The 26,878-nt window shown below is 35.3% G+C and overlaps 1 pseudogene; it reads right to left on the bottom strand.

Moving 5' to 3' along the window:
• Positions 1-23,565: 23,565 nt before the first annotated feature.
• LOC141491391 (cytoplasmic aconitate hydratase pseudogene) lies at positions 23,566-26,564 on the bottom strand (annotated as a pseudogene).
• Positions 26,565-26,878: the final 314 nt, after the last annotated feature.

The following is a 26,878-nucleotide window of genomic DNA, read 5'->3' as shown; positions in this document are numbered from 1 at the left end:
ACTATAAAAGGAATCAAGATTATATATGGTTTTATTTTGTCACCATTTATAATACTATCTGATTATTGTGACTCGTCCTAAGAAAGAATATTCTCTAATTTAAGAGTATAAGATATTGTGTATAATGTATTTATCTTCAGAGGTAAGAAACTGTGCCAATCTTAAAAGAACAAAAAATAAAGACTGATGAAATGGTCAAACAGGACATGATCACAATTTATTTATGACTTTTTAATGCCTTCTCATCCTAATAATTTTCTCTCATTTCTTCCTTATTTAGGCTTGAAGCTCTACCCTACTTATGAAGCCACTTAGCTTTCAGCTTTCTTTTTCAGAATCGAAAGATAAGTAATTATCTTTGTTTTCAAGGTTTGTCAGTCACCTACATTGGATTATGCTGCAAACAGGATGTATTTGCTATTTGAATTTTGCATTACCTCAATTTGAATTTTTCATTACCTCAACCATACAATTTCTCAAATGCTTTGTATGGATCTTCAACCATATTATTCAGATTATAGTTTCATTGCAATTATTGGGATGCCTTTCTCTTTATGTTCTCTGACCTTTCAATCTGTGACTGCTTGGTTAGTTATATTGGGTTAAGCTGACAGGGCTTGGTGATATAAGCATGTTATATTGATTGGTTCTTATCCTTCCTTATTGATGAAGACCAAAATGGCATCACCAGTTTTTGAAACAAATTACAGTGTCCAACTGTGATTCATCAGACCAATATGAGTTTGGAATTCTCTACTACAGCTTGGGCACAAATAGTCCTTATAAAGACCTTACTGGAGTAGGTATTCTAAACTTAGATATGAAATGTTTCCTTTGAGCTACTTCAATTCTGCCTTCCTCTTATTATGTAGTACTCTCACAGATAAGGGCACATCATGCTGAGTGGTCCTGTGTCAGTGTCTCCCATGATGTACAATCAATTCTAAAGTTCTTCAAAGAGAACTTCAGGGTGCCTTGGAATTGCTTCTTATGACCCCATTGTGAGTGCTTGCCCTATGTGAGTTCTCCATCAAAGAGTTTTTTGGGCAAGTGTACATTAGAATGCCAGGCAATTTAGCTTGAGAAAGGATCTCAGTGTCTGATATCTTTTCTTTCTAGGTGATCTTCAGAATCTCCCTAAGACAATTTAAATGGAAGTGATTCACCTTCCTGACATGGCATTGTTAGATTGTCCAGGTTTCATAGGCATATAGTAATGAAGTCAGCACAATGATTCTGCAGACTTTCAGTTTCGTAGTTATTCTTTATACCTCTCCTTTCTCACACTTTCTTTCTGAGCCTCTCAGATACTGAATTGACTGACAATGCATGCGTCAACCTTGGAATGGACACTGCCAAAGGTAAAACTTTTCCATTTGCTGTAATAATGGATGTAAATTTTTTAAATGTGGATGGTATGGTGCTGGTTGGTGGAACTCCTATTTTCTTGGTGTTAATTATTAGACTAAAATTAGCACAAGTGGCAGAGAGTTGACTCATACTTTGTTGGATCTCAGCTTAAGTGGCTGCACTGAGTACACAATCATGTGCAAACATAAGATCATGTGCCAATATTCCCTCCACTGTGGTCTTGGCTTACAGTCTTTTCGAGTTGAAGAATAGCATTGTGGTAACTGACCTTGATGCCGTGTTCATCCTCAGTGAAGGCATTTGATAACATTTCTGAAAACATGTTAAAAAAGTGTGAGAGCAAAGACACATCCTTGTTTGACTCCATCGGTGACTGGGAAATCTCAAGAGCATCATCCATTATCCAGAACCTGAGCATGCACCCTGTAATGAAATTAATGTATAATACTGATGAACTTTAGTGGGAAACCAAATTTTGTGGTGTAGAGTGTTGTCAAGGAAGACTAGTACCTTGGTTTGATGGTTGCAGAGTCTTTTTCAGGGCTACTTTCCACCTTTGATATCCACCAAGAAGCTTTAGCATGCACTGCAGTCACATATCAGTAAACTGTTTTGGCAGGTGGGTTAAACCAGGTTGAGAGTAATGAGTAAGTCCCAAACTTATCAGTGAGTAGTAGGGGGTGTCTAAGTATGTAAAGTCTTCCCTTCTTGGAATGGGCAGAAGAGAACAATTTGTTCCAATGGCCATAAAGTCAGCTGAAGTAGGTCCTGTGGAGTGCTTAGAGCTTGATTAGACATTGAGGAAGGCAAGGCTTTGCATCTAGAGCCATTACCTTTTCACTTTGAAATTTACTAACTTTTTGAATATGTCACAAAGACACTATGAAGTAGATACTCTAGTTACTATCTTTACCTTATAGATGAGGCAGCTGATCCAGAGAAGTCAAGTGATTCAACTATGTTTACATAGTAAGGATTAGAGATGGAATCTAAACCCAGTATCTCTTGATACTAAATGCTATACTTCATCTTGCTGTCAGGTTATTGGCAAGCATTTATTAGGCTACCTACCAGACAGCAAGGTAGTGGAGTCGACAAAGTGAAGGGCCTGGAGTTAAGAAGATCTGTATTGTCACTACCATGTCTGTATTCCAGAAGAAATGAAAAACAGGAAGGAAAGGGACCTAAATATATAAAGATATTTATAGCAGCTCTTTACTGGTTGCAAGGAACTGAAAATTGAGGGATACTCATCATTTGGGAAATGGCTGAATAAATTTTTGGAATGTGATTATAATGGCATATTATTCATCTGTAAGAATTAATAAGTAAGATGCTTTCAGTTAAACTTGGAAAGACTTACATGAGTAGATATAATAGGAAATGCACTATATACAAAGCAACAACAGTATTGTAGGATGATCAATTGTGAATGACTTATTTTTTTCCCAGTAAAGCTGTTACTGAAGACAACTCTGAAGGACTTATGATAAAGAATACTATCCTTCTTCAAAGACAGAGCTGATGGTAACGCATTTAACACACTTTGTCCCATAGTAGTTCTTCTATACTTATTCCCTTTTCCCCCGTCCTATGTGCCAGGCACTGTGTTGAACACTGGATGAACAAAAAAAGACAAAATGCAGTTCTTGCTGATGGAGACAACATGAAAAGAATTATGAACAAACTATATTGTAAATAAATTGGGGACTAATGGAGATAAAATGAAATAATGAATTAGAAAAGACTTTTTTATTTCTTTTTTTTTTTTGATAAGGCAGTGGGTTATGTGACTTGCCCAAGCTCACAAAGTTGAGTAAGTATTAAGTGTCTGAGGCTGAATTTGAACTCAGGTCCTCCTTAACCCCAGGGCTGGTGCTCTATACACTGGGTCACCTAGCTTGCCCCCTCAGAAAAGAATTTTTGTAGAAACTGGAATGTTAGTTGAGACATGAAGGAAGCCAAAAAAGTTAAGAAGTGGAGATAAATAGGGAAAAAAATTTTTTGAGGCATAAAGGACAGACAAGACATGAAAGAGTCCCTGGTAAATAAATAGCAGAGGCAAATGCCAGAAAACATGGAAGAGAGAAGGTATAAACTGATTGGAAAAGTGTGTAGGCAAGGAAATTCTTTGAAAATCTTTGAATACCAGATATATTGAATACCAAATATTTTATATTTGATCTTAGGGGGGGATAAAAAATACTGTAATTTATAGAGAATAGGTAGGGAAGGATATGATCAGATCTGTGCATAAAGATGATCACCTTGACAGCTGAGTGGAAGATGAATTTTAGTGGAGAGAATATTGAAGTAGGGATACCAACCAGAAGACTATTACAATATTCAAGGCCAAGTTGAAGAGGGTCTGCTCCAGGGCAGTAGTAGTGCCAGAAGAAGAGAAGATTTTTCAAAAAGTTAAAGTCACAGGATACTGCTATATATTGAAAAAGAGGGGATATTACAAGGTTAGTGGATGAGACTGAAACTGAAGAGACAATGATAAGTAGATGAATGAGGCAATTAAGAAGAGGTGCACTGAAAGATCTCAGTCTCTTTTAGTTACTGCATCCTCTTGAGGTGATTTTCCTTCTTTTGGGAGACAGTTTGATTTAAATGAAAATCACAGGACCTAAATGTAATTAATTTTTGTAAAGCAAAAGAAGAGTAGCAGTATTGAAGGTGTGATGCCATCAGGTAGCCCCTTAAAATATTTAAAAAAAAAACTTTCCAACTTTATTTGATAAAATGTTCAAATGAGTTTAAGAAGATATAATAACCACTAGGGATAATTAAAATGCAAAGTTTGAAAATCTCTGCCAGTGCCATGCTTTCTATTAAAAAAGGGATAGAAACCTGTTGTCTCCATAATAAATAAAACATATCATGAGACAAAAAGTCAATAATATCAGATGTCCTTCCCATGGAAATCTTCAGAAAGGGAAAAAAAATTCAAATTCCTTTCTATGTGTGTTTACAGACATCTATCTACATACTCATTCATGTGTATAGATAGATGCATCTAAGTACAATGCACTGCATTGTTAATTTAATAGCCACTGATAAATTATACATCTTTCCTATAAACTCCCCAAATCCCCTTTCAGCATCTCAGAAATAATAACTGTTTATTTATCTAAGCATAAACAATGTATCACTTGTTCTTCAGGAAAGCCTAGAAATGTGACTCAAGGGCAATAACTGCTTGGAATAGCCTCATATCCATTTTCTTTAGGTATTCTTTCCTTCAAAAAGTTTAAACAATTTAAAACATATATATATATTCTATGGAAGTTCAATTTTTATTTGGATGTTTGGTTGGAAACACTGAATAGTTTTGCTTTGTTTATTGTTATTTACTTATTTTCATTTAGATATTGGGAATTTAGTAGTGATGGAGGTCATGTGTTGGTTTAGAGAAGATTAGCCATACTGCTTCTCCCTGGTTTGTTTTTGATTTTTCCATACATTCAGGAAAAATCCTTTCAGAAAACAAAAAAAAATCTATTGCTGATATTCTTGCCCTTTCTGCTTGCCCCTCTATAATGAAACATTTTGTATTGAAAATAAATTTTGTCTTCTTTTATCTATAAAGTTATTGTTTCTTAAAGTGTCCAAAGGTGAAAGATATTAAGATTCTTTCAACTGGTTTTTAAACTTTTCTAAGAGAAAATTCTTCCCTCTCATAATTATTGCAGCAGTTATCTAATGAAATTATCTATGAAAACAAACAAGTACTACTTAGTACTGCAATATTGTATATGTGGATATATGATATAAGTATATATTCATATATAATAAAAGAAATGTTCCTAGCATTTTTCTTGAGGTTGCAAACAGCAAATACCGTATCAACTGTGCCTCAATCCTTTCTGAAGCCACACCGGTTCTCAGGTATGTGACCATGTTCCAGATGAAGAATGAACTTATTGAGGAGGAATCTTGCAAGAATCTTTCCAAGAATGACTAAAAAAAGAGAAACACCCCTGTTATTGTCATAGGACAATCGATTCCCAAAATCTCTATTGTACTTCAACTTTTTTTCAAAAGGTATAATTTGGTACTTTTTCCTATTCTCTCTCCTCCCCTCCTCCTCTGCTTTTAAAATTTTAAAATAACAGCAATAATGGCATCAGTTATGTAATGAAACAGCAATGCTGATTTCATTCTTTTTACATTGATTTTATTTCAATATCTCACGAAGTATCTCCTGCAACAACTCAGGTGGGCACCTAAACTTTAATTGAGAGCCAGGTTGAACAGACAAATGACATGATCAATTAATGTAATTGATTTTAGTGTTGAACATCCAGACTCTTATGACAAAACTTATCTTAGACATGACAAGTCAGATGGAACCCAGGTGCATAGCTTCTCTGGTTAAATTTATGATATTTTATTCTTCAAAGTCTGTAGACTTCCTTGTCAAAAAAGTTTTCCTACACACCTCTAGCTCTGCAGATGTTAGGTTAGGGTTCACTAGTGACCCAACCAATCCATTAATGAGCAAGAATACATGCATATCTCTGGTGTATTTGGGTACCCAAATATCATCCCAAAGAAAAAAGATTTTTGAGACAAATGGAAATAAAACATAATACCAATAATAATGCAAAATACCAGGAAACATGTTCACTAATAGGTTCATAAAATGAAAAGGATTAAATCTATTAACAAATTATCAATATCTGAGTTCATTTCCATTCTAGGTGCCAATGCATTATCATTAACAATTTTATGCATTTAATTCATATCCATAGCTATAGAATAATTATACCATATTACATTCAAATAATTTAAAAATAATCCATAGAAATAAGTTAAATATTATATTTTAAAGGAGTAGCACAAATAGTAGAAAATCTATAATCTATAATCTAAAATTTATAATCACATTGCAATCATAATCTCATCTCTATTGCATCCACATAATCCCCTCTGCTCATTACAGAAGTTTGTATTACATTAATCCAATGATGAAGACCTTCTTTAATTCTCTCCTGAGCATTTAATGCTTTAGTAACATTTTTGACAATTCTTGAATATCTTTTGCTTCTATCTTTTTCCTTATTCATCACTTGCATGAATATAGTTGTGGGCATAGCAGCTACAGTAGCTGCTATAACACTTAATATTCCAAACACAATGCAACTCACACATCTTTTTTTGCCTAATTCTTTTTTTTTAGTTTTTTTTTGCAAGGCAAAGGGGCTAAGTGGCTTGCCCAAGGCCACACAGCTAGGTAATTATTAAATATCTGAGGCTGGATTTGAACTCAGGTACTCCTGACTCCAGGGTCAGTGCTCTATCCACTGTGCCACCTAGCCACCCCAGCCTAATTCTTTTTATTACCTTTTCTAAAAACTCATCAGTAGGAGACATATACCAGCCTTCTACCTTATTGAGTATTTCAGCAAATTTTGCTTGTCATAAAAAAATCATCATCCATCACTTCTTTACCTAATAATGCAATTATAACAGTTAATATTATACCCCTCTTTATTTCTAGCAATATTGACAATTTTTGAAATTTCTATCATGAAAGTGATATTTGGTCCTGTGCATAAAGTCACAATTTCTTTTCTGCATGATGTATTTTACTCAATGTCATATTTCACTATATAAATATTATCTCATCTATTGCTGACCTAGTCTTCCTTATGCCTGAATTAGCTAACCCTATTTCTGGGTATATAATTAGTTTACTGGAGCCTGGAGTAACCCATGTAATAACTCTACCAGGAACATTCCACACTTATAACAAAATAGAATGATCATAAATTCCTCTATATGGTTTGTGGCAGGCAACCCAAGGTAAACATTCATTTTTAAGATCCCAAGCATGTAAATTTAAACAAGCAGGTTCTGTAGGAAATCTTTTTTTACCTTCAGTACTTTATACAAATGGAACTACTAACATTTTTAAGGTCCTAAATGCTTCCAGGCTATACATATTTGAATGAACTGAATGATTAGTTTTACATAATTTAATACATGGTTCAACAGTACATTTTTTACAAAAACATATAGGTGTCATACTATTTAAGCCAGAAAAAGTATACCTAACTTTTCTTCTCAGCATCAATTCTTTACCATTTCCAGCAGTAACTTTGTTATATCCCAAAGAATTTGCAGCTTCCCCTATCATTACAACTTCAGCCAAACTTTCTCCCCATTGTATAGTAGTTACCCATGAAGGGTTTTGAACATAAGTCCAATATTCAGTTCATTTTACAGTCCCCAAATTATTTATGATTAATGAAAGCATCAAAAATTGTCCTATAAGTCCTTATTGTGCTCTCCTTTTGCATGATCTGTCCTTCCTTATCCTTGTATTCTTTTTTTTTTGATTTCTTAAGTATAAGGTATTCATTTTCTGTATTACTTGATTCATCTGGTCTGAATGGTCAATGTTCCTTTCTGATATCCAGACAGTTTCTCCACCTGTGGACAAAGCAGAAGCATACCCTTGACCCCAGGTTAGTAATTGATCAGGTCCTTTCCAGGGTCTGTCCTTAGATTACTTCCACGTGACCATGCCCTTCTCTTCATGTTGCATAACCTTATTCAAAAATCTTTCTTCAGGTGTTAATTGTTTATCATTTAATGTTAAAAAATTCATGGTATACAAGGCAAGATTTATCGTCCTCTTTTGTCCCTATATATTCCACCTTCTTTTGCACGTCCATAAATCTCTTAAGATCTTTGTGTTTCCTTTCTACTAAAGCTTGACCAGTAGGTTTATAGGGAATGCCTGTAATATGTTTTATATTGTAATATAGGCAGAATTGTTTAAATACCATAGAAGAATATCCAGGGCCATTATCTGTTTTTTTTGTGGATTTTGGTATCCCTGCAATAGCAAAATAATGGAATAAATGATCAATCACACCTTGAACTTTGTGCTGTTGCCACTGCATATGAACTAAATGTATCTGCAATAACATGAATAAATTTCATTTTTCCAAAAGGTGCATCCATCTGCCACAACACATTAGAAGCCTGGCCTCTAGGTTTCTTAGTATAATTTGAATGGGTAGGTAAATATGGAATGCACTGTTGATAGGATTTTAATATATTCCTAGGTTGTTCTCTGGTGAGTTTAAATTCTTTCCTTGGTAAAGAGGCATTCTGTTGAAATTTTTTTGTAAGATAGTCTGGCTTGCTCTACTACTAAGCGTATAAGAAGTGGAAGGGTTAATTGATCAGAACTATGATTACCTTCATATATAGGCCCATTCAATCCAGGGTGGGAATTTATAAAATTTATAAAATATATAAAAAGGGATTGTATCTATTTCTTATAACTTCTTGTAATTCTTTAAATAGATGAGATAATTCTTCATCAGTGCTATGTTTAATGAAGGCTGTTTCTATGTGTCTGATGATGTAATAACTATACTTACTATCTGTAAAAATGTTAAGGGCTTGTGGCTGTTCTTTTAATACCATTGATATAGCATATAATTCACTATTTTGTGTTGATGTAAAAGGAATTTGTAATTTCTTTTCTATTATTGCATTTATGCTTGGACTTCCAGGTATAGAATAAGGCCTATCACATTATTTAAAAATTTCAGGGTACCCAAAGGGTCAAAACTTCTGATATTTTCCCGCATTACCTCTATAAAGCAATCACTCATTAATTCCTAAGCTTTGACATCATTAAGTAAAATAGCTTATATTTATAAAATTAGATCACATCACTTTTCAGCATCTTACTCATCAGTACGTTACACATGGGTTACATAATTTTCAATTCCCCAATCATTTTTCAAAGCCCCTCACATTTATTCAATATTATTAGAAATAACTGAAGTAAAGTTATACTTCCCAATCTCTTATACACTCTTCTTCTGAGTTTACCATTTTTACTACTTTAAAATTAAACATTTAATTATTAATGTACATGAAACATAATGTTTACAATGTTGACATATCATTCTCTTAAAGTTAACCTTATAACTGAATATCTGTTACACACAAATTTCTTTTATGTCTCTGTTGTATAAGCTTATCTTATTTTATTTTTTCAAAATGAAAATAAGATTGTCCCTCAATTTCTATATATACAAATATATATATAGACAATAATTTTAAAAATCTGTTGTAAACTTTTTACCAATATCAGTGTTACAGGATTCATATATAATTTCATCTTCTTAAATAACAGATATTAAGAAAGCTACTTTGATCTTACATATAAATATTTCTCTTAATGAACACTAGGGGGAAGAACATGGCTTTTCAGCTTTTTCATAAACTCTCTGGGTCAAAAAGACCTTGAAAGCACTAACCTGTTGGCAAGGTATTCTCTAATTTTCTTATAACAAATCTTTACAATTGTGATTGATAACACTTCAATTCATTCATTGTTATTGTAACACAATTTTAAATTTTCAAAAAAAAAATTGTTTCAATCTGTTCTTATACAAAGTTTACTAATTATACATAACACATTTCAATTTAATGTATATACCCTTTACTCCCTAAATATTTGCAATACAAAAAATGTTCTTAAGATCAGATGTTTCGTCATGGAACACTATTGTTCTATTAGAAACCAGGAGGGACAGGATTTCAGGGAAGCCTGGAGGGATTTGCATGAACTGATGCTGAGTGAGATGAGCAGAACCAGAAAAACACAGTACACCCTAACAGCAACATGGGAGTGATGTTCAACCTTGAAGGACTTGCTCATCCCATCAGTGCAACAATTGGGGACAATATTGGGCTGTCTGCAAAGGAGAGTGCCATCTGTATCCAGATAAGGAGCTGTGGAGTTTGAACAAAGTGCCAGGACTATTCCCTTTAATTTAGAAAAAAACAGATATCTTATTGTCTGATCTTGTTACCTCTTAGACTTCTCTTTTCTTCTTTAAGGATATGATTTCTCTCTCATCACACTCAATTTGGATCAAGGTACAACATGGAAACAAAGTAAAGACTGACAGAGTGCTTTCCATGGGGGTGGGGGTGGGGGAGGGAAGCAAGATTGGGGGAAAATTGTAAAACTCAAATAATATCTTTAATACAAATAAATTTAAAAACAAACAAAAAGGATCAGGTGTTTCTAAAAGTCTTTTTTATGATTACAAGATTTTCTTTAAAGTTCTCTTAATAATCTTATAAATTCCAAAACTCATATTCAAAATTATCTTAAATTATTTCCTTTTAAAAATATAAAAGTTGCAAAATTATTCTTATCTGTATCAGTGCTAGTCTAACTTTTCAGTGATCTAACTTATAAGAGGTTTCTATCCTCACTGAAAAAATGATCTTCTGGTAATTGGAAATTCCCCACATTTTGAGATATCAAGGTAGTATGTACTAATTCTTTACCTTAACTGTCATTCCTTGTTCACTCCAAATTTTTCAAATACATGTACTAGACCCTAAGCATATTTTGAATCTGTGTAAATATTATTTGCCCCTTTTTTCAATTTTAAAATCTGATTAAGAGCATATAATTCAGAAGTCTGTGCCGACAATGGCTTTGGCAGACTCCCAGCCTTTACCAAGGCCATTCTTATCTATTCTAGCATATCTATTAGTTCTTTGTGCACCTATGACTCTGGATGAGACATAAAACTTATAATAAAAAAAAATCTTTTTAACATGATAATTAAGACAATTCAAAAAATAATTTTAGGGACAATTTCAATTTCTTCTAGGTCTTTTATAAGTATAATTTGCCAAATCAGACTAGAAAAGAAACAATAGAAAATAAGAGAAAATAATAAAATCCCCTTCTCCCTCCAAAACCAAATTGATTTTCAAGGAAAATCTGACCTGTGAATCAAATCATGAATTTGTAGAAAAGAAAAAGATCCAATTTTGAAAAAGAGGATAGAAAGAAGATTGGTCAATCTGAACAACAGAAATGATAGCAGACCTGACCATGCAGACAGCTCAGAGCTTCCCTCTGTCTGTAATTAAAAACCACACACATAAACAGAGTCAGAACATTTCAAACCAGAGGCCCCCAAACTCCTTGGAAAACTCCATCTTGCACTTATACTAGAGGGTCCCCAAACACTACACAAATAAAGACAACTAGATAAACCTGTTCATTATAGGGACAAATCTCCAACACCCACTCTGACTGGAAAACAAAAACAAACACTACCAAAATGGCAGACAAATTTCCAAGAAACCAGAGGAAAGATTCAGAGAACATTTCATTTTTCACAATACATTTTTCCATTCAAAGGTTTTAATACTTAACACTTCTTGATTTTAACTTTAAATAACTATATTTAAAACTTCTGAGAAGGCAAACAAGTCACTCAAAAATCCCCCAGCCTGATTGGAATATCCCTTGCCTTCTCTTCAGCTTAGAGTAAACTAGCTTCTTTTTAAGGGAACAGTCTTAAATTTTTCCCTGTGGGGGTCTTCTGTTTTTAAATCCTCAATTGTCCCATTGTTTTCTGTAATAATCAAATTATATATTTTAGAATGGACATGATTCTCTTGTCCTTCTGGAATTTACTTCCTCAAAGTTTTCTCAATGTCAAATAGCATTTCTTTTGTGATTGTTTATGGAACACAGACCTTTCTCGCATGTGAATACTCACAATCTCTTTCACTGCTTCTATAACTTCAATTAAATTCCCTTTTTAACATTTTTCCAAGTCTCTATAAAACTATTCTCTATCACTACATTATTATTAATTAGCCTATTTTATTAATTTTTCTTTCTGCTAACTTCAAGGTTGAGATAAAGGAGCCATGAGCAAGCAAGTAGTCTGATCTCTCACACTCCTTCGAATTGCCTATTTTAGCCTAGCAAGAAATTGTGCAAACTCTTCATTAGCTCCTTGTTTTATTTTTGTAAATGAAATATATCACCTCCTTCCTTTTCAGGCAACATTAGCCATGTCTGTTTTGCAGCAATGGTTATTTTGTTGGCATGCTTCTAAGCAATACCCAGTTTGTTTATTTACTCCTGTCCATGGACCAGGGTCAGTGAGCATTTCAAATGTTATTCTTAACCCTGCTGCTCATTTCTTTTAGCTTGACTAGAAAAACTCACTTTTCCATATTAAGTAATCTCCTGGTGTGAGAGCAGTTTTTGCTATCATAGTCCAATCTTCTGGGACTGATATTTGTCTGTCTAATGATACTATCATAGTTAAAACATATGGGCTTGTAATACCCTATGTGCATTTTGATGATTTTAATTTAATATTTTAAAATCTATATTATCATATTCTCTCAAAATATTCCCTGGCTTCTTTGGATCAAGGAGAGCAATAACTCTTTCATGTCCAATGGAATCTCCTCTCCTTTATTCACTGCTTTTTGAGAAGCCTTTTGACATTCATATGCCCCTTATCTTTGTTAGCGTTTTCTTCTTTAGATCATAAAGAAGCAGAAGGTATGTTGTTAAAGTTAGGAGGAGGTGGAATTGGAGGTAAAGGCCACCATTCTTCTTTCTCCTTTTCTTTTTTACTTCCATTTTACTGTCTGAAATGTTGACTCATCTGTCTTCCCATGGTCTCTCATTTTTCAGCATTTAGCACTCCTTCTGGAAACCATGGGCAACATTTTTGTATACATTCACCAAATTTTTCCAATTGTTTGTTGTTATTAACAAATATCTTTTGTTAACTATCTGCTTTAATACTCTCAAATGATGTCCTCTATCCTTAGATTGTCTCTGTCCCATATTAATGCTCTCTGTTTTAAATATGGAGATAAAAATATCCCCAATACTTGCTGTCTTGTAGTGTGCTTTGTGACCCACAGGATGTACAGACAGTGTCTTTCCTTTCAAGACCTCCTCTGTTGGGGCACCAGTTATCCCTCGTGACAACTCAGGTGTGCCTCTGAACATTAATTGAGAACCAAGTTGAAGAGACAAATAACATGAAAGTAATCTCTTGATTTTATTGTTGAATATCCAGACTTTTGTACAAAATTTATTCCAAACATGACAAGTCAGACAGAACCCAGATGCATAGCTTCCCTGCTTAAAATTATGATATTTATCCTTTTAAGTCTGTGGATTTCCTTGTCAGAAAGTTTTCCCACACAGCTCTAGGTTAGGATTTACTGGTGAGCCAATGATCCATTAATGAGCAAGAATAAATGCATGTCTCTGGTGACCTTTGTCACCAGAGAAATCTGTAAATCACTCTTAGGGTCTGGCCCTCAACAATGAAGCAATTTTACAGTCTTCATTAGAAAGGATCCACCTTTCTTTTCAGGACTCAGAATTACCCCTACCTGGTTTTACTGTCTCTTGGAATTAAAATTGATATTTTTCTGTTACTTTGGATGTCCTGGGAGACAGAAGAGGGGAATCAAAACAAAAAAGGAAAGGGATTAGAAGGGTAAGTCAAAACTAGAGAGTAGACCCATTCCCAAAGTACATTCTTTGATAAATCAGTAATGAAGGATTTATTTGTAGAGGAAACAAGACTAGAAATGGCCAGAAGACAAGAACATCTGCATTGCTGGTTTCCCAACTATATGGAGGAGCAGATGTAACTGAATATATAATAGAAACTCTCACATTATTCTTAACAGCAGGCAGAAAAACTGTATAGAAGGCAAGAAAAATAAGAAATATTGAGGAAATATCAGAATAATTTCATTAGTTCTTGGGTAAGGGAGTTTATTAAAGATACTACCAGGAGATCCTATACAAGGGGAAAAAGAAACTCGCCATGATGAGAAAAGCCTGAACATGTAAAGAAAGACCGAACTTGATCTAGAAATAGTTTGAATATATATATATATATATTCAAACTATTTCTAGATCAAGATCAAAAAGTGAAGTATTATATATATAATACTTCATTTTTTGATAGTTCTGTTCTCTTATCAATGTAGTTATTCCTTTCATTGTTGCAAACGTCAACCTAATTATACCTTTTCATCATCCCTGCGTTTTTCCCAAGTTATCATGTAAATTGTCCTCAAAAGGTCTTTTCAATGTTTTAAAGACTATCTTCTGGATCTGGATTCTGGAAGAAATGGGGAAATAATTGATTTCTCAGCTAAAACTTTCCCTTCATCCTAGTGAACTATGTGTTTTATGTATTTTCCATATCCAAATATGCATAGTTTAGTCTCTTATCCTTTGCTCTCACTCCATACATAATTAGATGACTTTGTTTTCCAGTCATATTAATTTTGAATACCTTTTTTAATACTCATTATCAATGTGTACCTCCCTGTAAAGTACAATGTCAAATAAAATAAACTTATTCATTGTGTTCAAAGCTTCTCCATTTCCTGTAATTGATGGTTCCACTTATAGATGATGTGATGCTGACTGATGGAGTATCTGTGTTTTCATGGTGTTAATTGTTAGGCCAAAATTAGCAGAAGCAGCAAAGAATTTCTCCATACTTTGTCATATCTCAACTTTAGAGTCTGTGTTGAATACATAGTCATCTGCAAACAGAAAATCATGAACCACCACTTCCTCCACTTTGATCTTGATTGTAGAGATTTCAATCACAGAATTTACTGACAGTGCAGAAAGTGATCTTGATGCCTTGTTCATCCTCAGTAAAGGCATTTGAAACTGTGAGAGAAAAAAATAGTGCTTAAAAGCATGGGAGCAAGGAACAATCTTGTTTCACACCATTGATGATGGGGAATCTCCAGAGCATTGTTCACTTTCCAGAACCCAAGCAAGCATGTCATCATGCAATTAATGTGCAATATTGATGAACTTCTTTGGGCAGCCAAATTTTAACATAATTTACATAAGCCTTCATGACTGAACATGCGAAAGGTCTTGTTCAGAGCTACAAACATTGTATACACACTTATATTCTGTTCCTGGAATTTTTCCTGGAGTTGTTGAGCAGCAAACATCATATCAACTGTTCCTCAATCTTTTCTGAAACACACTGGCTTTCAGTAGGTGATCTTATTCCAGATGAGGGATCAGCCTATTGAGGAGGACTCTGGCAAGAATCTTGCCAGTTATGACCCCTGGGATTATTACAGGACAATCCATTCCTTCACCTTTATAGAGGTAGGTAGTAGAGACATCCTTGAATTGTTGGGAATAACTTCTTTAGCTGTATACCTGGAAATTTTTAGTTAGCTTTTGTATGAGCTTTTATATGAAATGAAAATCTCAGCTGGAATAGAATCAGCACCAGATCCTTTGTCACATGCAAAGAGCCTATTGGCATTCAAAATTTCTTCATTTGGAACTTCAATTAAGAATGGAATGACTTCAAATTGAGGTAAAAGGTCAATAGTTTCTGCATTGATCGCTGCTGATCTATTAAGCACCATCTCTCAGTCTACCTCTCTAGGATCATGTCCCTATCTATGTGGTTACATTAACACTGAGTAATTAAAATGCATTTTATATTTTTGGTCCTTAAATAGCATTCAGGGAACCATAAAAGGTTTTTGTTATTATAAACATAAAACTTTCTTACTTAGCTAAGAATTCTGCATCTTTCTAAGCTTTCCTTGTACTTTAACTTTGAGGGATTTAAATGTTGTCTTTTTTGAGACTGGCATACTAATCTGCTGAAAAAAAAACCTTTGAAGTTCTCCTTTTTCATTTAGTGGCTTAAGAATATTCTTTTCATTTTCATCAAAGTTATCAACAAACTATTCCTGCACAGAGAAGCATTCTAAGTCTTCTAGCAGGCATTTCACCTTGGAGCTGCTGTCTTTGTTGAAGGCAAATATTGAGCTTGGAGAGCATAGGTCTATGATCAATTTAGCATCACTCTCACATCTGTTCTATCTCTTCTCTTTATAAACACATAATCTTTTTAAATGCCAATCTTTACTGCGAAGTTTATCCATAATGCTTTAATACATTTAGGTAAATGGAAGACAGTGTTAGTGATGAGAAGGTCATGAGACACACAAATCTTCAGAAGTAAGCAACTATTGCTGTTGATGTTTCAAACTCCATTCCTCCCAAGGATTCCCTACCATGCCTGGTAGTTTGAACCAACTCTAGAACTAATGTCCCCTAGAATCATAAGCATGTCCTCTTTTGGCACCCTGATGAAAAGGGTCTCCAAGTGTTGCTAAAATTTTTCTTTGATATTACTTGAACTCATCATAGTGGGAGAATAAGCATTGATGATGGTGACATAAATTTTCCTGATAAAGGAAACTGCATTACAATGAGTCTCTTTTTACTATTTTTGTTTACTCCTTTTGGTACGCAGGTGAGTTTGTTAACTAGATTAGTTTTCCTTGGAAAATCTGCACCAGCTCCACTTCAGTGCAGTCTTGCCAGAAAAAAAGATGCATCCAGCTGTAACATCAGTAAGTTGGTTTCATTTGCAGCCTTTTTTCTCTCAGGGATGTTATTTGTTTTTTCTTTTTTAATTTTAGAAAGGTTTTATTTGTTTTCAATTTTACAATTTTTACCCCAATCTTGCTTCCCTACCCCCACCCCTCACAGAAGGCAGTTTGTTAATCTTTACAACATTCCCATAGTATGCAGTGATCTAAGTCGAATGTGATGAAAGAGAAATAATATCTTTAAGGAAGAATCATACAGTATGAGATATAGCAGAATTACATAATAAGAATTTTTAAAAAAAAATTAAATTAAAGGTACATAGAAAGTCTTTGGTCTTTATTCAAACTCCACAACTCTTTCTCAAGATACAGGTGGAATTTTCCATCACAGATATCCCAAAATTGTGCTTGATTGCTGCCCCATTGGTATGAGCAAGTCCATCAAGGTTGATCATCACTGCCATGTTGCTGTTAGGGTACATGATGTTCCTCTGATTCTGCTCATCACACTCAGCATGAGTTGATGCAACTCCTTCCAGGCCTCCCTGAATTCCCATCCCTCCTGGTTTCTAATAGCACACTAGCGTTCCATCACATACATATACCACAGTTTCTTAAGCCATTCACAAATTGAAGGACATTCCCTCAGTTTCCATTTCTTTGCCACCACAAAGAGAGTTGATATGAACGTTTTTGTACAAGTGATGCTTTCTCCCTTTTTCATAATCTCTTCAAGGTATAGACCCAGTAGTACAATTGCTGGATCAAAGGGTATGTACATTTTTTGTTGACTTTTGGGGATAATTCCAAATTTCTCTCCAGAAAGGTTGGATGAGTTCACAGCTCCAACAATGTATTAGTGTCCTAGATTTCCCACATCATTTCCAACACTGTTCATTTTACTTTCTGGTCATAATGGCAAGTATGAGGAGACCAAATCATATTCTACTCAGGTGGTCTATGTCTCTATGAATTAGGGTCTTTTCCTTCCAGTAATTTTTTTATGGTTCCCCCTTTTTTTGCTGGCCTTTCTTCATTTTCCCAAGATTTTGTTTTGGGACAGGAAGCTGGTTTAGACAGATTTTCTTTTGAGATCCCTAGAGCCTTACTCCCTGAATGCAATATGTCCAGCTTTCCAGTAGGGGGTGCTGGAGCCTTTTCTCACTGAGTGACTGGTAGGGGGTGTTGGAGGCTCTTCTCCCTGGATATAATATCTCCTCTCAGCCAGTAGGGAGTACCTCAGAGATGTTTTGATTTGTATTTCTGTAATAATTAATGATTTAGAGCAATTTTTCATATGACCATTGATTGCTTTGATCTCCTCAGCTGAAAATTGCCTTTGCATATCCTTTGACCATTTGTCAATCGAGGAATGGCTTGTCTTTTTTAAAAATTTGACTCAGTTCTCTGTATATTTTAGGGATGAGTCCTTTGCCAGAAGTGCAAGCTGCAAAAATTGTTTCCCAATTTACTACATTTCTTTTGATCTTGTTTACAGTGCTTTTGTCTGTGCAAAAGCTTTTTAATTAAATGTAAACACAATCATCTAGTTTGTTTTTCTTCCTTAGTCATAAATTGCTTCCCTATCCATAGATCTGACAGGTAAACTATTCCTTGATCTTCTAGTTTGCTTATAATATTGTTTTTTATATCTAGATCCTATATACATTTTTATCTTGTATAGGTATAGGGTGTGAGATATTGTTCTAATCTAAGTTTCTTCCATACAGACGTCCAATTTTCCCAGCAGTTTTTATCAAAGAGAGAGTTTGTACCTAATAGCTGGATCCTTTGGGTTTAGCAAACAACAAATTACTATAATCAGTTCCTGCTATTGCACCAAATCTATTCCACTGATCCACAACTCTGTTTTTTAGGCAATACCAGCCAGTTTTGATGACTAATGCTTTATAATATAATTTTTGATCTGGTAGGGCTAAGCCACTTCCATTTACACTTTTATACATTAAATCTCTGGAGATTCTTGATGTTTTCTTTCTCCATATGAATTTACTTTCAATTTTTTCTATCTCATTAAAGTAATTTTTTGGAATTTTGATTGGTAGAACACTAAACAAGTAGTTTAATTTTGGTAGAATTATCATTTTTATTATATTAGCTTGGTCTATATTTGAGCAGTTGATATTAGCCCAGTTATTTAAGTCTGATTGTATTTGTGTGAGTATTGTTTTGTAATTGTTTTCAAAAAGTTTCTGAGTCTGCCTTGACAGGTAGACTCATAGGTATTTTATATTGTCTGAAGTTACTTTGAATAGGATTTCTCTTTCTAGCTCTTTCTGTTGCATCTTGCTAGTATTATTTAGAAATGGAGAGGATTTATGAGAGTTTATTTTATATCCTGAGACTGCTAAAGTTGCTAGTTATTTCTAGTAGGTTTTTAGATGTTTTTTTTGGATTCTTTAAGTATACCACCATGTCATCTGCAAAGAGTGAGAATTTTGTCTCTTCCTTCCCTATTCTTATTCCTTCAATTTCTTTTTTTTTTCTCTTATTGCAGAAGGTAACATTTCTAATATGATATTGAATAGTAATGGTGATGGTGGGCATCCTTGTTTCACCCCTAATCTTATTTGGAATGCCTCTAGCTTCTCCCCATTGAATATCATGCTTACTGAGGGTTTCAGATAGTTACTGTTTATTATTCTTAAGAACAATCCATTTATTCCTATGCTCTCTAATGTTTTTAGTAGGAATTGGTGCTGTAGTTTGTTAACAGCTTTTCCAGCATCTATTGTGACAATCATATGATTTCTGATAAATTTATTATTGATAGAATTAATTATATTGACAGTTTTCCTAGTATTGAAACAACCCTGCATTCCTGGGATAAATCCTACTTTGTCATAATGTATTATCCTAGTCATAAATTGTTGTACTCATTTTGTGAGAATCTTTTCCCCACATTGGGATATAGCCAGTTTCAACTTATTGGATAGCACCCCCTTTTTCTTTACACCTTTTTACCTTTTCATATGTCTCTTGAACCTCCTGTTTGATGTCCAAATTTTATATTTAGCTCTGCTCTTTTCATCAGGAATTTTTGGAATTCTTCCATCTCATTAAATATCCATCTTTTTTTCCCTGGAAGAGAAGGCTCAGCTTTGCCAGGTAGTGGATTCTTGGCTATATTCTAAGCTCCCTTGCTTTTTGGAATATTGCAATCCAGACCCTTCAATCCTTTGATGTTGATGCTGCCAGGTCCTGTGTAATCCTTATTGTGTCTTCTTGTTATTTAAATTGTTTATTTATGACTGCTTGCAGGATTTTATCTGATATTTCTGGAATTTGGCCACAACATTCCTTGGTATTTTCATTTTAGGATCTCTTTCAATAATTATTTTTTGGTTCCATGATATCAGGACAGTTTTCCATCTCTAAATCCTCTAATATTGAGTACAGTCTTTTTTCTTTTCTTTTCAATGTTTTCAGGAAGACCAATAATTTTTAGGTTATTTTTCAACAATCTATATATATAACATTTTCTTCTATTTTTTTCAAATTCTTGGTTTAACCAATTCTTGTTGTCTCATTCATTGGTTTCCATAGGCTCCATTCTTTTTTTTTAGGGAAGAATTTTTTTTCATTTACCTTTTGCAACTCCTTTTCCAATTTGAGAATTCTATTTTTGTAAGAGTTTTCCCTTTGTTCATTTGTGGTTTTGAGAGAATTATATTCTTTTTGCATTTGTCCAATTGTATTTTCCAAGAATTTGTTTTCTTGTTGCAAGGTGTTAATTTCCTCTTAGTTTTTTTTTTCCCCAAAATTTTTCAATTGATTTTTAATCCCCTTCCTGGTTTCTTCAAGGAAATCTTCCTGTGCTGGAGACCAAATAATATTCTACTCAGGTGGTCTATGTCTCTATGAATTAGGGTCTTTTCCTTCCAGTAATTTTTCTATGGTTCCCCATTTTTTTGCTGGCCTTTCTTCATTTTCCTAAGATTTTGTTTGGGGGAGGAAGCTGGTTCAGACAGATTTTCTTTTGAGATCCCTAGAGCCTTACTCCCTGAATGCAATATGTCCAGCTTTCCAGTAGGGGGTGCTGGAGCCTTTTCTCACTGAGTGACTACTAGTAGGGGGTGTTGGAGGCTCTTCTCCCTGGATATAATATCTCCTCTCAGCCAGTAGGGAGTACTAGAGACTGGAACCTACTCACCAGCCCTTCCTGTAAGTCCCAGACTGTCAGTCCCACAGTCACACCTCCACTCTCTGGTTATTTCTCAGAGCAGTGATTCCCCTTGTGAAGTGGTTCCCACAGCTATGTGGTTCCCACAGCTCCAGGGCTGATATTAGCTTAGTCCTTCTCTCACCCCTCCCCCACTGGCTGTTGGCATTCTGCACTCACCACAACCCCAATCCTGAAGATACAGCTTGAGGTATGTGTTTTATTCATAGTTTCTCTTTCTGGGTTTTGTCCATAGGACTTCCATTAAGACATTTGTTTCAAATTGTTTATGAAGGAAGATCAGGATATCTTAGCACAAGACCTGGCTTCTTTCTGCCATCTCATCTGCCACTATGAATGCCTGTGTGCAGTGTTGCGATTATAGCACCCAGTATATCCACACCTGTTGCCACAGGGGTTGGAGAAAAATAAAAATGGCAAAATGATATTGGTGACAAATTTTGATTTGTTCATAAATTTGATTTAAGTGAGACAGAGTTGCATAAAGTCCTTGACTCACTTCCACAGACATCACAATCCAATGACAAGATGGAGACAAGACAACTGGTGATGGCTCAAAATCAAGTGGATGTCTTTGGTGTAGTACAAAGATCTAAGTGCTCCAACTTCAGTTGCTTTCACAATCATTTCCAACAGGTGGAGTCGTCATATGCTTGAACTAGAACTTCCTTTTACCCCAATTCACCAAAGGTTTTGAGACCTCTCAGTTGCTATCATTCTGTTTTAAGCTGTCTGCTGAAATGGTTTACCATCTTGTGCTCACTGTATGCTACAGCTTCTTGTAGTCATAAGTGAGAGTTAGGTGTATCAGGTGGATACCAAAGGTAGAAAGCAACCTTCAACAAGCTTGACAGTCAAAAACAATATAACTCAAATAGTTTCCCCTTGATTGGAATTCAAATTGAAGTTACCATTGGAGCAACTCTGGGTTCTCTCTTTCCCTTACCCTCACATTATTATTATTATCTGCAATATATACTTCTTCTGGAAGGCACCCATAGTTTGTGTGTTACAAAACAAGCAATAACCTTCCCCAACCTGTATTTTCAAACAACTAAAAGAAGGATTAGCAAGTTTTAGGTTTCTTATTTTCTAAATCATGGGTACTCTTCATTGCTACTCCAATGAGTGGGTGGATGGGGGCACATGATTGATCTATTTTCTTCAAGAAACAAACTACATTAGAAAATGTTTTCTTGGGCAGCTAGGTGACATAGAAGCCCTGAAGTCAGAAGAAACTTAGTTCAAATCCAGTCTAAGACACTTAATAATTACCTAGCTGTGTGACCTTGGGAAAGTCACTTAATTCCATTGCTTTTCAAAAAAAATGTTTTCTCTAGAAAATCAAATCTTTGAAATTTCAAGCTTTTGTACTCTTGGATTTGAGATTATCTATGAAGGAACATCTAATTCTAGTAATTCTCAAGGAATCCCCATTTGCTGATTTAATGGATAGAGTTTTTAATTGAACTATTTGGGGATTACAATCTTGTTTTCCTCAGTAGTACATTATTTTTCTCTAATATTGATGATGATTATTGGAGAAAAATTATATTCTTTAGGGTAAGTGATAGGTCTTCAGAATTAATTGTTTTTTCTATAATGACTTGATTTTATTTTACTTTTTAAGAAACACTTTTATTTTATATAATGTCACTTTGACTGTAGTGGAGAAGGGAATGCCTCAAGAGTACCTTTTTACAAGTACTACTATCTCACTCAAATTGAAGACATCGTTTTCATTATAACTGTAGTGAGAGTATCTAGAACATGGAATCTTAAGTGAATGGTTTAAAATAAGGATTAATAGAGGACCATATAATTTATAAGACTCATTAGAAAAATATATTTAAGCAATATCTATGAAAGATGATAAAACATAGGAAAGTATAGTGGAGAACTGTTTTTATTTAGGAGAGTTTTTGTTCTAATTCTGCCCATTGTTGGTTAAGTAACCTTTGCAAATCTTGATCCTTCTCTGGTTTGTTTCTTTATTTTTAAAATAAAGGGTTGGACAGATGATATTCAAAATTCCCTCTGTGCCTAAATCTTTTTTTTTGAAAATAGATTTAATTTTATTCAAGTTAGAAATGTTCTCTTTCCTTCCCAACCACTCCTCATCTCATAAGTACATATATATCTGCTTCCACATACATCAATACTCCCATTCTTACAAAATGGTAAATGGAGCTGCTGGGTATAGAAGAGAGAGAGAGAGAGAGGGAGAGAGAGAGAGAGAGAGAGAGAGAGAGAGAGAGAGAGCTGTAAAAATCTACAGAATCAAATCATTCAAGGTTAAAATAGTCTAAAATTCTAATTCTCTGATTTTGAAAACATGTTGGGGGCTGAGGGTAGAGATCTGGGAAAGAGGAAGAGAAGAATCAAAATAATTATTGGGATTTTGAGAGTTGAAATTTTTCTTTTGTTTACAGCTGATTTTTTTTGTTTTGCTTTGTTTTGTTAATGCTGATTATATCATATTGGAAAGGTGAATGCCACCTAAAAATCAAACATCTCAAATGAAGAATATAGTTACAGATAGGAACAATAAAAAAAGACATACCAGCAAGTAGAGGGACTCTGGTCTGCTGTGTCTTTGTTTGTGCATGTATGTACATGTTTGTATGTGTCCATTTTAATACAGAACATAAGAATAAAAATCAAATAGCCAAAAATAATGGCTCTAAGGGAACTCAATTTTGCTTCCTGGCACTAAGAACACTCACTCATTATTATTCTACCTACCAGCTCTGAAAAAAGAAAAAAAAATTAAGTGAATCAGATTTAGTGCATTGAAAAATGAGAAAGAAATAACAAAAACAACCCACTTCAATGCACATTCCCTCTAACATAGTGTCATAAACTCCAAAAAAGTATGCTTCACCAGGAGACAATAGTCATGTTAGGATTTTTATGTATCTAGGCCCAGTGATGATGGCATGTTTTTGTCTTGATCATAGGAGATGAGTCTTGATGGGAGCACAGGCCTACTTGACCGTCTTACGGATCATGTAGTTCAGGATTCCCCCATTTTGGACATAGGTGAGTTCCACATCCGTGTCAAGCCTCATGATGGCCTGGAAACTCTTCCATGAGTCCAGCTCAATCTGGATATTCATTTGTGGCTTGAGGTTTTCTGGGATGATGATAGTGTAATGCTCCTGACCTGTGAGTCCAAGCATGTCAGCATTCGCCCCAGGGAGATATTCCAGAGGGCTGACTCCCATACCCACGAGATTGCTGCGGTGAATTCGTTCATAACTCTCAGCTAGGACAGCTTTGATTCCCAGCAGAAAAGGACCCTTGGCTGCCCAGTCTCGGGAACTTCCAGATCCATATTCTTTTCCAGCTAGTATTATCAGAGGAATACCTGCCTTCTGGTAGCGATCAGCAACATCAAACACATCAAGAGTTTCACCAGAAGGCAGGTGTATGGTCTGTGGTGCTTGTTTATTCAAAAATTTGTTTAGCAAACGAATGTTGGCAAATGTACCTCGAGCCATGACAGCATCATTGCCTCTTCGAGAACCATAGGAGTTGAATTCTCTGGGAGTCAAACCTCTGTTGGTTAAGTATCAAGCAGCAGGACTATTTCTTGCAATATTTCCAGCTGGAGAAATATGATCAGTTGTTACTGAATCTCCCAAATTTAATAAAACATAGGCATCTACTATGGGTTTAAGAGGTGGGAGATCCAACGTCAGGTTTTCAAAGAATGGTGGAGATTTAATGTATGTAGACTTGGGGTTCCAGGAATATAGTTTATCTGATGGAGCACATAAAGCATTCCGGCTTTTATTTACTGTCTCTGTTTTCTCATAGACCTCCTTAAACATCCCTGGGATTACATATTGACATTCCACAAGCTGAATTTCATCTCTAGTTGGCCATATATCCTTCAGAAAAATTTTCTGTCCCTTTGCATTTATTCCCAGTGGTTCTTTCTGAAAGTCAATTCTGATGGTCCCAGCAATTGCATATGCTATTACTAATGGAGGAGAAGCTAGATAATTAGCACGAGTGTTAGGATGGACTCGACCCTCAAAATTCCTGTTTCCAGAGAGTACACCCACTGCAACAAGATCTCCCTGTGTAATTGCTTCCACTACTGCCTCAGGAAGGTGCCCACTGTTACCAATGCAGGTCATGCAGCCATACCCCATAACATCAAACCCAAGCTTAGACAGATAAGGCATAACTCCACTTTCCCTTAGATAATAGGCAACTACTTCACTTCCAGGAGATAAACTAGTTTTAATGTAAGGTTTCACATCGAGACCAGCTTCAACAGCTTTTTTTGCTAATAATCATGCCCGTAACATCACTGAAGGGTTACTAGTGTTGTTGCAACTGGTGATAGCAGCAATAACGACAGAGCCATGGGACAGTGTAAATTCACTATTATCATATGTAAATTTTCTGTAATCTTTATGATGTTCTGGAGGCACTTGGAAATCCTTTAAATCCTTGCTTTGCTCCCAGGCAGCTCTCAAAGTCTTTTTTCATTTCAGATATTGCAACTTTATCTTGAGGTCTTTTCGGTCCACTACAGCAGGGTACCACAGTTTTCAAATCCAACTCCACAACCTCAGTAAAATCTGGGTCTTGAGATGAATCACTGAAGTCCCTGAACATTCCAACACTTTGGAGGTACTTCTGAATATTCTTAACTTTTTTTTCATTACAACTTGTTTGGATGAGGTACTTGATAGTAACTTCATCCACTGGGAAAAATGCAGCAGTTGCACCATACTCTGGACACATGTTGGCAATGGTGGCCCAGTCAGCAATAGACAGTTGGGCTACCTCTGGTCCAAAGAACTCAACAAATTTACCCACTACACGAACCTGGCGAAGGTGCTTGGTGACTGTCAGCACTATATCAGTGAAAGTTACCAGAGGGTCAGGATTTCCCTGCAGCTTGTAACCGAATACTTGAGGAAGCACCATGCTGATTGGCTGTCCCAGCATGACAGCTTCTGCTTTTATTCCACCCACACCCCAACCCAGAACACCCAAACCATCAATCATTGTGATATGTGAATCAGTGCCCACCAGGCTGTCTGGATAGTAGTATCCATTCTGATCAAATACCACTCTTGCCAAGTACTCTAAATTCACCTGGTGAATAATCCCTGAGCCAGGGGGAATAATCCTCATGTTGTAAAAAGCCTGGGAACCCCACTTTAAAAATTCAAATCTTTCTCTATTCCTTTCAAACTCTAGATCTTGGTTCTGCTGTACACTATCTGACCTTCTGTTGAAATCAACCTGGATGGAATGATCAATTATTAGATCAGCAGGACAGATAGGGTTTATTTTCTCTGGGTCTCCACCTAACTTTTTCACAGCATCATGCTTTGCAGCAAAATCAACCACAGCAGGCACACCCGTAAAGTCCTGTAGCATAACTCGGGCAGGCTTAAAACGGTACTTCTATATTCTCATGCTGAGTCACATTCTATATTCTCATGCTGAGTCACATTCCAATTTAAAATGTTTACAATGTCAACTTCCTTCACTAAGAAATCATCACAGTTCCGGATGGCTGCCTCTAGAAGGACTCTGATAGAAAATGGTAAGTGTCCATATCTTGAATCCCCCAACTTATTCAAATTGAAGAACAATTTTTCTGGTTCCTTGGGATCCAGGGGCTCAACAAGGTGTAGAAAAGGATTGTTCATGATTATAAATAAGTGTCTCCGGGCTCGGCGAGGCAGAGGTTCCCTGGCGCGGGCAGCGGGCCAGCCCGAGAGAGAAGAGCAAGGGAGGCAGCTGCTCCAGGCCCCGGGGCAGCGCTGAGGCGGGAGGCAGGGATCTAAATCTTATAATATTAAGAGGCATCTTTCAATTTTACTGTCCTATAATACCATTTTTTCTATCATGTAAACAAAATAATTGATGAACTAACTATTTCCCTCCATTTCTTAAAGATATCAATAGGAAATTTAAAAGAAGGAAAGAGAAACTTATCCAGCAATAGGAACTATATAGTTAATACAGGATTTTTTACACAGACAATGAGCCTAGATGCTCTGAAGAGGAAACTGTTCT

This window comes from Macrotis lagotis, chromosome 6 (genome assembly GCF_037893015.1).
Source record: "Macrotis lagotis isolate mMagLag1 chromosome 6, bilby.v1.9.chrom.fasta, whole genome shotgun sequence".
Lineage (NCBI taxonomy): Eukaryota > Metazoa > Chordata > Mammalia > Peramelemorphia > Peramelidae > Macrotis > Macrotis lagotis.
This window is presented reverse-complemented; position numbering and strand designations above follow the sequence as displayed.